We start from the raw sequence: 15,529 nt of genomic DNA on the forward strand, positions 1-15,529 counted from the left end.
GAATGAAGTAATTAGAATAAAGTAAATCTTTTTTTTTACAGCACTCAAAGGTATACTAGTCAAATGTTATTATTCTATGCAAAGTTCCTCTATAAATTTCCTTCTCAAAATTAGGGGAAAGTGGTGTTAGCACTTGGGACTTCTTTCATTTTGGTAGATTTGTTTGAACTGAAGCTAAAGATTCTACCCTGCCAATGAAACTTTATTAATAATATAATAGTGGAAAAATTTAATAGATGATGATTATAGTAATAATTTTTCACATATTTACTATAAGCTAAACTGATTAAACAAATTTCACATATTAGCTTTTGAATGATTATTCTTTGTACCCTGTTTTAGAAGAAATTTTGGAAGTTAAAAAGCAGAAAGAGAGGCAACTGAAAGACTTATAGGTCAAGATGGATCTATCTCCAAGAAAATACTGACCAAAGAAAAAGGTAGTGAATATGAGTAAATTGGAAAGATGTACTCTAAAATTCACATACTGTTTCTACAAGACAAATCTTGTATCAATGTGACTTACTTGGAAAGAGAAATATTACAGAATTAATGTATTATGAAGGAATCTGAGCTATGAATATAAGTAGATTTATAGCTCATCCTATTTATAATAGCCCTATTAAATGAAATTCATATAAAAAGGAATTCAGAATTAAATCTCATCAAATACCTGAGAATGCACAGTGGAGAGAAAACCTATGAACTTTGTCAGTTGTCGCATACCTGTTTTTCAGCAGAGGAACCCTGTACATCTAAAGAATATTGAAAAAACCTTCATCCAGTTATTCAAACTAATTGAGCATAAGAAAATTCTAGCTGTGGAGAAATCCAATGAATGTAACAGATTTGGAAAATTCTTTTACCAAAAGCAAAACTTCATGGAACTTAAGTAAATTTAAACCTTATGATTGTGAAAAAGCTTTCATTCAGGTGTCAAACTTCCCAAGACACCAGAAAATTCATATTGGAAAGACATATTGTGCATGTAAGAAATGTGGGAAAGCCTTTAGTCACAAACCAAATAGCATTAACCATGAAAAAAATCCATGTAGGGCAAAAACCCTTTGAGTGTAATAAATGTGGAAAAGCGTTCAACCAGAAGCTGAAATATGCTCTGCTTCAGCCAGCAGCAGTACATCATTATTACTCATTCTGGACAGAGATCCTACAGATGTAAGGAATGTGGAAAATAATTCAGCCAAAAGGAAAACCTTCTTACCCATCATGAAATTCATACTAGAAAGAAACTATTTGAATGTAAAGACTGTGAGAAAACATTTATTCAGAAGTCAAGCTTCATTAAACACCAGAAAACACATATGGGAGAAAAATGCCATAAATGTAAATAATGTGGGAAAACCTTCATCAACAAATCAAATCTCACAAAACATGAGAAAATTCACATTGAAGAGAAGCCCTTTAAATGTAATGAATATAGAACAGCCTTTACCCAGAAGCAGTACCTCATAGAACATCACACCCTTCATACTAGAGAGAAGCCCTTTAAATGTAATAAATATGGAAAATTCTTATCTCAAATCACCTCACTTACTGTACATGTGAGAATCCATACAGGTGATAAGCCTTATGAATATAAGGAATGTAGAAAAGCCTTCTCTCAAAGTTCATCTCTTATTGTGCATATGAGAAGCCATACAGGTAAGAAACCCTATGGATGTAATCAGTGTGGGAAAGCTTTCTCTCAGTTCTGAACTCTCGCTTCACGTGACAGAACACATAAAGATGAGAAGCCTTATCAGTGTAGAGAATGTGGGAAAGCATTCAGCCAAGAGTCATACCATATTAGTTATCAGAAAGCTCATATTTATTCAAGGGAATTTATATTACATTATAAATTATATTATATTCAAGGGAATACAGCAAAGGCTTTAGTAGGAATTTAGAACTCCTGAACATTAGATAGTTCATTCTTGGGCAAAACATTAGGAAGGTACAAAAGCCTTTAAGCAGAAGTCTTAAGACAACAGAACATTCTTATGAGAAATATTAATATAATGAAAAACCTGTGTTCAGCAGGATTTTTCAGTAAACATCATGGTGTAGAATCTTAAAGTCAGAAATGCACCATTACACATTAGCATAATCCTAGAGAATTAGGATGATGCCATAGATGAAAAGAAAAGCCAATGCCATAAATGAAGAGATAAATGGCTTGGAAAACAATAAATATTTTCAGATAACATTATTATTTTTTTATTGATTTTTTTAACTACACCACAGCAGAATGCATTACAATTCTTATTACACATATAGAGCACAATTTTTCATATCTTTGTATATAAAGTATGTTCACACCAATTCATGTCTTCATACATGTACTTTGGGTGTTTTTTGCATTAAAATTCTTATTACACACATATACCACAATTTTTCATATCTTTGTTTGTATATAAAGTAGATTGACACCCAATTCGTGTCTTCATACAGGTACTTTGGATAATGATGTCCATTACATTACATCCTTGCTAATCTCCTGCCTTCTCCCTTTCCCTCCCACCCCTCTTCCCTACCTAGAATTCATCTATTCCTCCCATGCTCCCCCTCCCTGCCCCACTATGAGTCAGCCTCCTTAGAAAAAACATTCGGCATTTGTTTTTTGAGGATTGGCTAACTTCACTTAGCATTATCTTCTCCAACACCATCCATTTACCTGCAAATGCCATGATTTTATTCTCTTTTATTGCTGAGCAGATAATACTATTATTGGATATAGAGCTGTCTGAGTGCAGTCATACATATCTGTAATCTCAGCAGCTCAGGAGGTTAAGGCAGGAGAAATTTAATATGTACTGCTTCAGCCAGAAGCAGTACATCATATTGCTCATTCTGGACAGAAATCCTACAAATATAAGATTTTTTTAATGCTAGACTAGGCAATATAGACTCCTGTCTCAAAAATATCTGAATATACAACTAGGATTATTAAACTTCTATTATGTGGGCTGGGGTTGTGGCGCAGTGGTAGATCGCTTGCCTAGCATGTGTGAGGCACTGGGTTCAATTCTCATAACCACATATAAATAAATAAAGTCCACTGACAACTAAAAAAATACCTCTATTATGCATTAATTGGCATTAGATTAGTGGAATGGAATATAAAAACTAGATATCTAATCATGAAGAATTATGACCAAACTAAACAAGTGTTTTATACAGTAATTGATGCTCCCTACAGAGAAATAGAAGTTCTTGCATTATAACCTACATTCGAAAAAAATCAAAGATAGACTGAGCACAGTGGTGCATACCTATAATCTCATCTACTCAAGAAGCTGAGGCAGGAGGATCAAGTGAAACTCTGTCTCAAAAATGGATTTTTTTAAAAAAGGGAGGGCCAGGGATGTACTTCAGTGGTAAAGTGCTGTCCTAGCATGTGCAAGGCCTTGGGTTCAATCCCCATATCACCAAAAAAAGGAAAAAAGAATATCAAACAAAACATTAAACATTTTGATTTGGAAAGCAAAATCTAAAACCTCAGGAAAATGACTTAAAAGTCTTAGATAAAGAAGTTTACCTTAAAATAAACCCAACATACAGTTTCCTTTTTTTTTATTTTTTTATTTTTTTTTTCAGTTTCCTTTTTTATTATCATGCCTTAGAAAAATTCTGATATACAGCTAGAAATATAACAAGATGTTCTTTGCAGTATGATTTCTTGAAGCCAGAAATGCCTATCGTTAAGGAAATGCTAAATGAAACTTCTTACACGCTAGAACAATTTGCTACAACAAATTATATTAATAGAGGAAGATCTCAAAACCATGATGTTGAATGAAAATAAATAAAGGGGCAGATGATGCACATAATATAATGATGTATTTAATTTGAATAAAAACAACATTAATATTGTATACTAGGTTAGAAGTACATGTATATGTATAAAAAATACAAAAATTTGACAAATTCAGGGTGGGTGCTTGCATTTGTGGATAAGGAAGAAGAATGGAATAAAATAGGTAATGATTGAAAGAGATTTTTGGCTCCACAACTAAATATCCACATGTTATTTCAAAACTACAAAGAAACATAAAATATTAGGTACTTCCCAAAAGTTGTAATACATGTGCTTATCTTGCTGTTTTTAGTGTTTGTAAAGTTTGTCATAGCTCTAAAAAAAAAAAAGTGGATTTATATTATATTTTAAAATAATCTAACAGTGCTCTCCATTTCCAATCAGATACTAAGGTTTCTTTTTCCTAATTAGAAAAAACATCTGAAAACTTCTGTTTACTATAAAATTATTTAAACATGAAATGGCAATATAATAAAAATAGTTTTAACTTGCTGTTTTAGTGTGTCCTGCTGTAGTATGCATCATCTATTTTCTCATGATTTCCAGTATTGTTTTCCAACCGATTGGTTGGACTCACACATTCATAATTATCCTGTCATTATAATGATACAAGCAGGGTCTTTGTGGAGAGAATTCAATTAGAAGAGACCTACTTTTCTGTCTTTTTTTTTTTTTTTTTTTTTTTGGTACCAGGCATTGAACCCAGCGGCACTTAACCACTGAGCCACATCCCCAGTCCTTTGTTTAAAAATTTTATTTAGGGCTGGGGATGTAACTCAAGCGGTAGCACGCTCGCCTGACATGCGTGCGGCCCGGGTTTGATCCTCAGCACCACATACAAAGATGTTGTGTCCGCCAAAAACTAAAAAATAAATATTAAAAAAAAATTTCTCTCTCTAAAAAAAAAAAAAATTTATTTAGAGTCATGGTTTCACTGAGTTGCTTAGGGCTTCACTAAATTGCTGAGGCTGGCATTGAACTTGCAATCCTCTTGCCTCAGCCTCCCAAACTGCAAGGATTATAGGAGTATGCCACCACAACTGGCTGAGAGAACAACTTCGAGGTATTACTTTCTTGATTTCTTCATTTTAATTTCAATAGTAAAGACTTTAGAAATTTAGGGGCTTTTATTTTTATTTTTTTAATATTTATTTTTTAGTTGTAGTTGGACACAATACCTTTATTTTATTTATTTTTATATGGTCCTGAGGATCGAACCCAGGGCCTCGCACATGCTAGGCGAAAACTCTACCACTGAGCCACAATCCCAGCCCCAGGGGGCTTTTATTTTAAACTTTTTTTAGTTGTCATTGGACCTGTATTTATTCATTTATATGTGGTGCTGAGAATCGAACCTAGGCAAGCACTCTACTACTGAGCCACAACCCCAGCCCAAAATTTAGGTTTTTATTGCAATGTTTTAAATAAATAAATTGCTTTCTAGGTCTTCTATTAAACCACTAAGTAACATGCCAACCCATTCATCTTAGCTTCAATCTTACCTTGCAAGTTTTCCCCCATAATTCTGACTGATTAGATTTTCTGGACTAACGGTGTCTCAGAATTATTCCCACATTTCTCGTAGGTTATTTATTTATATACCAGCCCACAGGGAATATTAATTCCTCTTCACTTGTGACCTGCTGCTCCTTCATAGGCAGGGCAGTTCTTTTACAGCTATGGAAAACTCCTGAAGCACAGAGACGCTGATACTAATAGTTGGAAGCTGAAGTTTACAGTTTACTGCCTGTCTTTGATCCTTTTTGTGCGGGGGGGGGGGGGGGGGGTTGAATTCAGGGGCACTCAACCACTGAGCCACATCCCCAGCCCTATTTTGTATTTTATTTAGAGACAGGGACTCACTGAGTTGCTTAGTGCCTTGCTGAAGCTGGCTTTGAACTCAGGATCCTCCTGCCTCAGCCTCCTGAGGCACTAGGATTACAGGCATGCGCCACTGCCCCCAGCTCTCTTTGCTCCTCTATAAAGGTGCTTATGAACAGTAAGTTGATAGGCTGTTGCCTAGGTTTACATTCTAGTCAGAGACAAAGGGTTAAAAAAATTAAAGAGGAAAAATGAAGTGATTTCATATTGTGATAAATAATATGAAAGAAATAGATGATAAATAGCAACTGGGCAGTGGGGATACTTGAGGTATAATTGTTGGGAAAGGGAATGAGAATAACATTAAATAAGTTTGGAGGGTAAGGAACCAGCAAGGTGGAAGACTACTCCAAGCAGAAGGATTGTAACACTGAAGAACTTGAAATAAGATAGAGCTTGGACTGTGTCATGAACAGAAGCCCAGTGTGACTAGAGCTTAGTCGGTGAGGGAGAAATTGGCTCAGATTCAGGATGCAGATTAGGCATTTCCTTAATCATATAAGGTTCGTAGGCCATGGAGGCAAAAAATTGGGGATCTATTTTTCTGCATAATAGAAATATACTGATGGGTCTTAAACCACAAACGTCAATTTGTGAAAAGTAGATTGGGTAGAGCATGAGTGAAATAAACCGGTGGGCTATGTAGTAATCAAAGATAGGAATGACAGTTCTTTACACTGGAAACATAACAGAGATACAGGATAAAGCCAAATGGACAGGTTTGAGATACATTTTGGGGTAAAAAGAAGACTTGCTAATATAGAGGATGATAGAAAAAAAAGTAGCTATCAATGATCACACACACACACACAGGGTTTTGGTTTGAGTTACTTAATAGGTGGTTTTGTCATTCAGAAGTATTTGGTAAGAGGTGTGAAATCAAGAATTGTTTTGGGGGCTGGGGTTGTAGCTTGGCGGTAGAGTGCTCACCTAGCACATGTGAGGCCCTGGGTTCGATCCTCAGCACCATATATAAATAAAATAAAAGTATTGTGTCCAACTACAACTAAAAAATAAATATTAAAAAAATTGTTTTGGACATGTTAAGTTTGTGATTCTGACAAAAAATAGAAATGTAAAGGAGACTATTAGTTCTGTATGATTTTAGATCTAAATCTAAGAGCTAGAGATAAGATGTTGGAAAAACAAATGTTTTGCCATTTTAGACCACATTTTGGGTTATAGTTGGTTTTGATCCCCACAGATCAGCCATTCCACATTTTCGGACTAATATTACAATCTACCTTACACTTAAATTCACTAGCAGACTCAGCTTTGCATTTATTATTGGCTCAAACACCCATGTCTTCACTTCAAACGAAAAGAAATTCTGAAACTCTGGTTTTTCATTTCACCTTTTAAATGAACACAAATGATTTGAATAAATCATTCAGTGGGCTGGGGTTATAGGTCAGTAGAAGAGTGCTCGTCCAGCATGTGTAAGCACTGGGTTTGAGTCTCAGTACCACATATAAATAATAAAATAAAGGTCCAACAACAAAAATATATTTTATATATATTTTTTAATTTTCTAGCTTTATATATATATATATATATATATATATATATATATATATATTTTTTTTTTTTTTTTTTTTTTTTTTTTTTTTAAATCACTCTCAGCCAGGTGCAGTGGAATGTAATCCCTGTGGCTCGGGAGGCTGAGAGAGAAGGATCAGGAGTTCAAAGCCAGCCTCAGCAAAAAGTAAGGCACTAAGCAACTCAGTGAGACCCTATCTCTAAATAAAATACAAAGTAGGGCTGGGGGTGTGGCTCAGTGGTTGAGTGCCCTGAGTTCAATCCTTGTTACTCTCCCCCCCAAAATAAATCATTCTCAGTGGGGCTAGCATGTGGCTCAGTGGTAGAACGCTAGCCTAACACGTGTGAGACACTGGGTTTGATCCTTAGCACCACATAAAAAACAAAATAAAGGTATTGTATCCACAAAACAACTAATAAAATATTTTCAAAAATCATTCTCAGTAATTTATTGATTTTCACATGCCATGAAATTTTCTCATTTCAGTGCTTTTAAATATCTCCAGTTTTAAGTGGTAGATTTTAGCATGCATTTGCAACTCTTTTTCCACTATTAAAATCCCTCAAAAACCCAAAATTATGTAGTATATGCTATGTTTGTGTTTGCTGAGATTTCAATCCTCATGAATATTATCAATAGGAAATTTTCTGTAAAAGTGATTATATTTGCTATGTGACATTATCTTATTAGTGGTTTTAATTGCTAAGAGAGTGCTAAAGAACTGAACCAAGCCGGGCATGGTGGCACACACTTGTAATCCCAAAAGCTCAGGAGGCTGAGGCAGAAGCATTGCAAGTTCAAGGCCAGCCTCAGTAACTTGAGCCTTAAGCAACTTAGTGAGACTCTGTCTCAAAATAAAAAGGGCTGGGGATGTTCAGTGCTCCTGGTACCAAAAAAAAAAAAAGAACTGAACTAATGTCGATATCCAATGCAGTGCATTACAACATAGCACAAGTCCTAAAATGTTTTATGTCTTGCAACCATGGAGATAGTACCATTAGTAGCACAGGAAAGCAAAATTTTCGGTGGCACCTATTTCTTCTCAAAAATAGATCTTCTGTGGGGCATAATGGTGTATATCATAATCCCAGCAACTAAAGAGGCTGAGGCAGGAGGACCTTAAGTTCCAGGCTAGCTTGGGGCAATTTAGCAAGAGACCCTGTCTAAAAAAATAAAAAGGACTGAGGATGTAGCTCTGTGGTTCATTGGCCCTGAGTTCAATCCCCAGTACTAGAAAAAATAAAAAATAAAATTTCTGGTACAGTTTCTAAGGATTTTACAATGCCTCTTCTTGCCATTTACAGTCTTCAATGTAACTGACATCTCATTAATGCATCTTTGAATTGATCAAATTTAGCATCACTAAAAGTGGAATAATGCCAGGCTCAGTGGCACAGGCCTGTAATCCTAGCAGCTAGGGAGGCTGAGATAGGAGGATCGCGAGTTCAAAACCATCATCAGCAAAGGCAGGGCACTAAGCAAGTCAGTTAGACTCTGTCTCTAAGTAAAATACAAAATAGGGCCAGGGAATGTGGCTTAGTGGTCGAGTACCCCTGAGTTCAATCCCCAGTACCCATTCACCCCCACAAAAAAAGAGTGGAATAACCTAACACTGTCTCCTGATATGATGCAAAATAACACACAAAATTATTTCTAAAGCATTTTTGTCAAAAATGTTCAGTGTGAACATAATTCAGTATCTACACCTAATTTCAATTTACAGGGAATATAGGGATAAAGAGGGATAAGTTCAGTGATACCATGAGGAAAGAATTATACCAATCTAGGATGTAGAACATCCTATATGAAAGCTGACAAACTCTTCAAGACCCCAATGTCATGAAAGAAATAAAAGGTGATGGGATACTTCTAGATTCAAAGGGACTCAGACATAATCACTAAATACAAAATAGGAATATTATGTGAATCCTGTTTCTTTTTAATACCTTTGCTTTATTTATTTATTTAAATTTATTTATAGTGGTGCTGAGCATCAAACCCAGGGCCTTGCACCCGCTAGGCAAGCGCTCTACCACTCAGCCCCAGCCCGTGAATCCTGGTTTGTTTGTTTTTTGTTTTAAAAAAGCTATAAAAGATATTTTGGTACAATCAGGAAAATCTGATCACTGATATTACTAGTGTAAGGATATTACTAGTAATCATTTTAGGGGTGACTGCAGTACTGTGATTATGCAGAACAACATCTTTACTCTTAGGAGATATAAAGGAAAATTATGAGAAAATAGGATCATGCTATAAACCAAGGAGGTGACCAGCCAGAAAGTCAGTGTGCCTGAAGCAGGAAATGCCTTCCTATTCTTGAATAACTCATGGACTGGAGATAAATCCTCCTTGGATTTAGAAGCATTTCATATCAAGATTGTTCTATGAACACACAAATTTCAGGAAGTACAATTTATAGAATCACTAATACTGTATACATAAAACAGCACAAGATCTCTTATGGAACTCAATAAATGTAAGTTCCACTCTCTACTGATTCATTTATTTTAATTGTTCTATGGGTTGAATCTTTAAAAATATCTTGCAAAATCTCTATTTTGGACAGAATCTATATGAAATGTCAGATAAGAGGTCTTACAAATATTTAATTTGGAAAATGGGATATAATGCAACTCTCTTTTTTTAATGATTTTTTAGTTGTAGTTGGTCACAATACCTTTATTGTATTTATTTATTTTTATGCTGTGCTGAGGATTGAACCCAGTACCTCACATATGCTAGGCTAGCGCCACAACCTCAGGCATGCAACTCTATTTCTTGATTTTTTTTTTTTAATTTTGAAACCAGGTCTCACTAAGTTGCTTAGGGCCTTGCTAAATTGCTAAGGCTAGATTTGAACTTCTGGTCCTCCTACCTCACCTCCTGAATTGCTGGATTATAGGCGTGCACCACTGTGCCTGGCTATCTCTTGAGTTTGATGAGAATGCTTAGGAAAAGGAAAACCAAAGACACTCATGCTCTGAAAATAAGAAGGCGCTTTCAGGAAAGAAAGCAAACAGCCACTCACGTCTCAGTTTATAAATTACAGTTTCTTTCCACACATCCTCAGGCACCTTTGAGAGGGACAGAAGAAAGAAATCACAAAACCTAGGCTGGGGTTGTAGCTCAGTGGTAGAGTGCTCACCTAGCGTGCACGAGGCACGATTCTCGATCCTCAGCACCACATAAATGTAAAATAAAGATATTGTGTCCACCTAAAACTTAAAAATAAATAATTTTTAAAAAATCACAAAACCTGGGTCCTTTCTTGTGGCCCAAACTAGTAAAAAAAAAAAAATTAGTCTCATTCCTCCTGTGACTACTTGTCACAGGCAGAGGGAAAATGAAGCAGTAGGGCCCAAGATGGGGCAATTCAGAAAATGCAAGGAGTCTCCTCCTACTACAGGAGGGAAACTGGGGGCAACTTCCAACTTTGTAATTTTCATACTAAGACCTGGTATAAGGCTTGGTGACTCTACCTGAAATGTTTACTTGCAGCTCAAATCCCTGACTGATACTCATTTCTATGGTACAGATGCCTTTGGCATGATAAAGAGACAGTACTAAGGATCAACAGAGACCAGAGAATAACAAACTCCTTAAAAACCCTAGTATTCAAATTTGCTTCAAGTTACATATCACTCCCATGATGCCCAATTCATGTCAGTTCCTAACAGGATATTGGAGAAGACTCCAAGAGAACTGTAGAGGACCTCCTCCCCTGAGGGTGTGGAAGCACTATTGTGAAAACAGACCTATAGAAGGGGAAACTGGAGGACACATCATTTCCAGAAACACACAATCTGTACCCATTCCTCACCAGTTACACTGCTACAGTCAACATTGACAATGATCACATGCACATAAGTTCTCTCAGTCTTACTCCAAGATCCATGAAAACACCATCACACAGGATCCTCCAACACCCACCCATTTCACAGTTAAAAGTCCTCCATTGATGAACAATTGGTAAACACCACTCGTGGTCACCCAACAGTAGCACTACACAGCCACAAATTCACCACTTTATATTCCAGGGACACTGAAATGACAACACCCTCCTTTGCACGACAACTGGTTAACAGCTAAATTCCTACCCAATCCACACAACACTCAAAAGAGTCTCAAAGTTTCACAAAAGCACTACTATCACACTATAATAGTCAATATAAATTCCCGATGCGCAAAAACGAAGATCCCTATATCCACTCCCCCTTACCACCAACGCAAATGGGCAGCACAGGCAATCACAATCACATTCCCACAGTCGGATCATCACACTCACAACCTGGACAATACAGACGACCTTCTCCACATATACAGAGTGAATAGCATAGGCAACAGACACAGTCACATAAACCCGTGCACATAGTTGCAAACGGCCAAACGTAATCCTCCTGGCACAATCACACGCAACGCAACATAGACAACTAGTGGCGAGCATGCACACAGTTGTCGCCCTGCGCTGGCTCTGTCACCTGAAGCCCGGGAGATTACCGCCTCAGTCGGGTGCTCAGTTCCTTCTTGCCTCTCCCGGTCTGTTCAGTTGGGTTCTGTCTCAACGGACCCCTCCAGACCCAAACTGCACGTGGGGAACTACCACCGTGGACGGGGTATTTCCGAAGCCGCGAGGTCGCAGCCTGCCCAGGTTCTCGGGGGCGAAGGTACTGGGGCTGAGAACAGCCTTGGGGACAGAGGAGTCCAGGGCAGCGACATGGTGGGTCGTAGGTCCAGACCAAGCAACCCGAGGTAGTCTCATCTGATGTACCTAAGGGATCCTGAGGTCACTGACACCAGGGATACCCGAATTATGACTTCCGGCGTTTAGTAGCATTGAGACAAGAAGGATTCTGGGAAATGTAGTTCAAGACTGGCCACCCACGCACAAGAGTGCCCAAGCTTGACTGTAGAATGCATGACCCAGACCCCTTCCCCTGGAACTGTTGGCCAGCCCAGGATGGTTATCCGTAACTGATGGGTGAAAAAACAGATTCCGGAGTAAGAAGAGGCAGACCAAGGTCATAACACAATCTGTGGGCCAGCTTTTATCCTTCCTAAGGAATTCCATTCCCATCTTTTTAGGCAGTGAAGATTCAAAAGTAGAAGAAATGACCCTAAGTCAGTCTTGAATTGCCTTTGTTCCTGGTAGGGTGTAAATGTTTGAATTTGTCAATTTCTCCTTGTGATTCTCACAGTTTCTTGCTTAATGAATATCCTCAGGCTATATATTATTCAGGAACAGATAACATTGAAATCATGATATGCTCCTGGTGTTACTGTCTAGGGACGCTGGGTTAGTTGCCTAAGTTCAGCAAAGAATTGAAGAACAGGAAACAGATAGTAAATAAGAAGTAGGTGTATTGCAAAAATGAGACTTCTTGGAAGAGAAGGGGCCCCAGAGCTGGGAACTCGGTGTTTTGACCTCTTCTTTCTATGGTCTCTGGAATTTGGCTCCTCCCCCGTCCATACACTACTCTTTATTGATTGGTGCCCCTTGTCTAGGAGTCTGTTTTTTCAAAATAGAGACCCTGCTTAGTAGCACAAGTACAGAAGTGTGTGTCTGGTTTGCCACTTGTGTCCAGGAACACTTTCATCAAACAGGAAGTTGACCTCACCAGAAGATCCTCTCCAAGTTCCTTTGTTCTGGACGTGCGCCCGACCACCTTACTTGCCATCTTGTCCTGACTGCACAAGCCCTTCTGTATCTCCCTCGCTGGTGAACTGAAATTTTACCTCTCTAAATGATTTTAGCCTATAATTTTAAACATTTGCCTTACAGTCTATTTTAAGTTGAGGCCATTTACATCTAAATTAGTAAAATCATTTTTTAGTTGTAGTTGGACACATACCTTTATTTTACTTATTTTGTGTGGTGCTGAAGATCAAACCCAGGGCCTCCCACGTGCTAGGCAAGCGCTCTACCACTGAGCCACAACCCCAGCCCCCAATCTAATTTTTTTCTATTATTCAATTTTGCATTTTTTGGTGTGTGGCTTTTTTTTCTGGCTGTTTTATTTAATATTTTCTAGTTGTAGTTGGACACAATATCCATTCATTCATTTTTATGTGGTGCTAAAGATCAAACCAAGGGCTCAGCATGTGCTAGGTCAGCACTCTACTGCTGACCGACAACCCCAGTCCCCTTCTTCCTATTACAATAGCTGCCTCCCCATCTTTTCCTTAATGTCTCCTTGACCCCGCACACCAGGTTCTGAGAATTAAGCTCAGCAGTGCTCTGCCTTTGAGCTACATCCACAGTCCTTTCTATTTTTATATTAATACAGGATTGCTTAACCACTGAGCCACATCTCCAGCCCCGTCCCCTCTTTTTGGGAAACAGGGTCTCTGAGGCTGGCCACCGGACTGGGTTTTGATATTATTATGTACATTTTGTATGAAATGATCAGGCAAGTATTTGCAGCAAGATAATTTCTTGGGGCTGGGGTTGTGGGTCAGTGTTTGCATACCATGTGTGAGGCACTGGGTTTGATCCTCAGAACCACATTAAAAAAAATGTTTTCTCACTTACCTATTACACTGAACTAGACATGACACGACTTGCTTTAGTGTTAACAATTGCACTATGTAAATGTGAATACAATTTTTTTGTGGGGGAGCGGATACTAGGATGGAACCCTGGGCTTTACCACTGAGCTACATCCCCAGCCCTTTTTTAGACAGGGTCTAAATTGCTGTTGGCAGCCTGGACCTTGATATCCTCCAACCTCAGGCTTCCATTCCTCTTCAGGGTCAGACTTTCCCCACCCATGCCGGAGTATTCCATGCGCCCAGCCAGGCTCACAATTTTGGGTGCATTTGAATTCCAATCATACCTGACCAAGCACATACTGTCAGGTCCAAGACCTTAGCCAGCCAAGCAGAACTGGATAAATACGGGGATTAAACGCATGTACCACTACACCCAGTTAATTTTTTTCTAGATATAAAATGGGTATGGTTGGATGTGTACTACATCTATACTAAAGATAAAATGACTACATTGGATCCTTTCAAAGTGTGGTCCCTAGTACAACAGCATTAGAATCCCTTGGGGATTTGTTAAAAACACAAATCGTAAGTTCCCATCACCAAATTAACTGAATCAGAAACTGGAAGCAGTGCACAGCTACAAGCCCACTAGATGACTGTAAGGTGCACTGAATTAAGGAACTATTAAATAAAAATAATATGGGGAGAAGCCGGTCCTGGTGGCTCATCCCTGTAATCCCAGTGGTTCCAGGGGCTGAAACAGGAGAATTGCAAGTTCAAAGCCAGCCTCAGCGAGGTGCTCAGCAACTCAGTGAGACCCTGTCTCTAAACAAGATACCAAATAGGGCTGGGGATGTGGCTCAGTGGTCGAGTACTCCTGAATTTAATCCCTGGTACCCGCCCCCCCCCCCAAAAAAATCCTGGGCAGGAGAGACTCTTGTGCCAAACAGGCTTCGTATCATCATTGCTTTTCATGACTAAATCATTGTCTATGCCATTATCAGTGGTTAGCTACCAAATTCCAGAAACAAGTTTCTCATAAAATAGCTTCTTTCTTAAATCTGTAAAAACAGAGAACACCTTAAAATGTGGAATACATATATAGGGAAAGCAGAGAAAAAGGGCATGAGACTTTGTATTACAAAGGACAAGAATTACCTATTTATGCAATTCATGATCATTCCCCCAAAATAGACTAATAAGATACATATTAATGCAGTCACATTAACCAAATTTGACTTTCCAAGGTTAAAGTCAATCTCAAATGGCTCTTTGTTGACATTCACTGAAAAAAAAAAAAAACGGTAACATTCTTTATCAAGTTACACTGTTGAGGAAGGATGCAACTTTAAAAAAAAAAAATCTTCAGGACAATTTAGGTAACAGAATTCTGTCCATGGTCTGAGTGGGCCAAGTTTCTTACCCCATCCCATCTTCTCCCCACATATGTAAAAGAAACAAAAAGATGTGTCTGTCAATGAAGTGGGAAGAATGAAAACAGTCTGCAAGACTAAAATGTTGGTATCTAAAACCGGAAGATGTATAAGTTCAGACGTTGAATGGTTTTCTTTTAAAAAATGAAAATGATCAAAAACTTTTAATGTATGATTCCCAAAGTAATTTAAAGGACAGGAAAACTGACACTCCAAAATTAAATCTATCTGAAAAAGAAAAATTATATACAACCTATCCATGTATGCTTATTTAATAAATTCTTAAATCTTCCTAATCTCAAGTGGTATGCTGCAAAATGTTAGAAAAATGAGACATTATACAGTATAACACATTAAATAAACAGA

General features: G+C 37.8%; 1 pseudogene; it reads left to right on the forward strand.

Annotated features, from left to right (window-relative positions):
• Positions 1-701: 701 nt before the first annotated feature.
• On the forward strand, positions 702-2,270 carry LOC117794840 (zinc finger protein OZF-like; annotated as a pseudogene).
• Positions 2,271-15,529: the final 13,259 nt, after the last annotated feature.

The sequence above is a fragment of the Marmota flaviventris genome, chromosome 18, assembly GCF_047511675.1.
Source record: "Marmota flaviventris isolate mMarFla1 chromosome 18, mMarFla1.hap1, whole genome shotgun sequence".
In the NCBI taxonomy this organism is placed as follows: domain Eukaryota; kingdom Metazoa; phylum Chordata; class Mammalia; order Rodentia; family Sciuridae; genus Marmota; species Marmota flaviventris.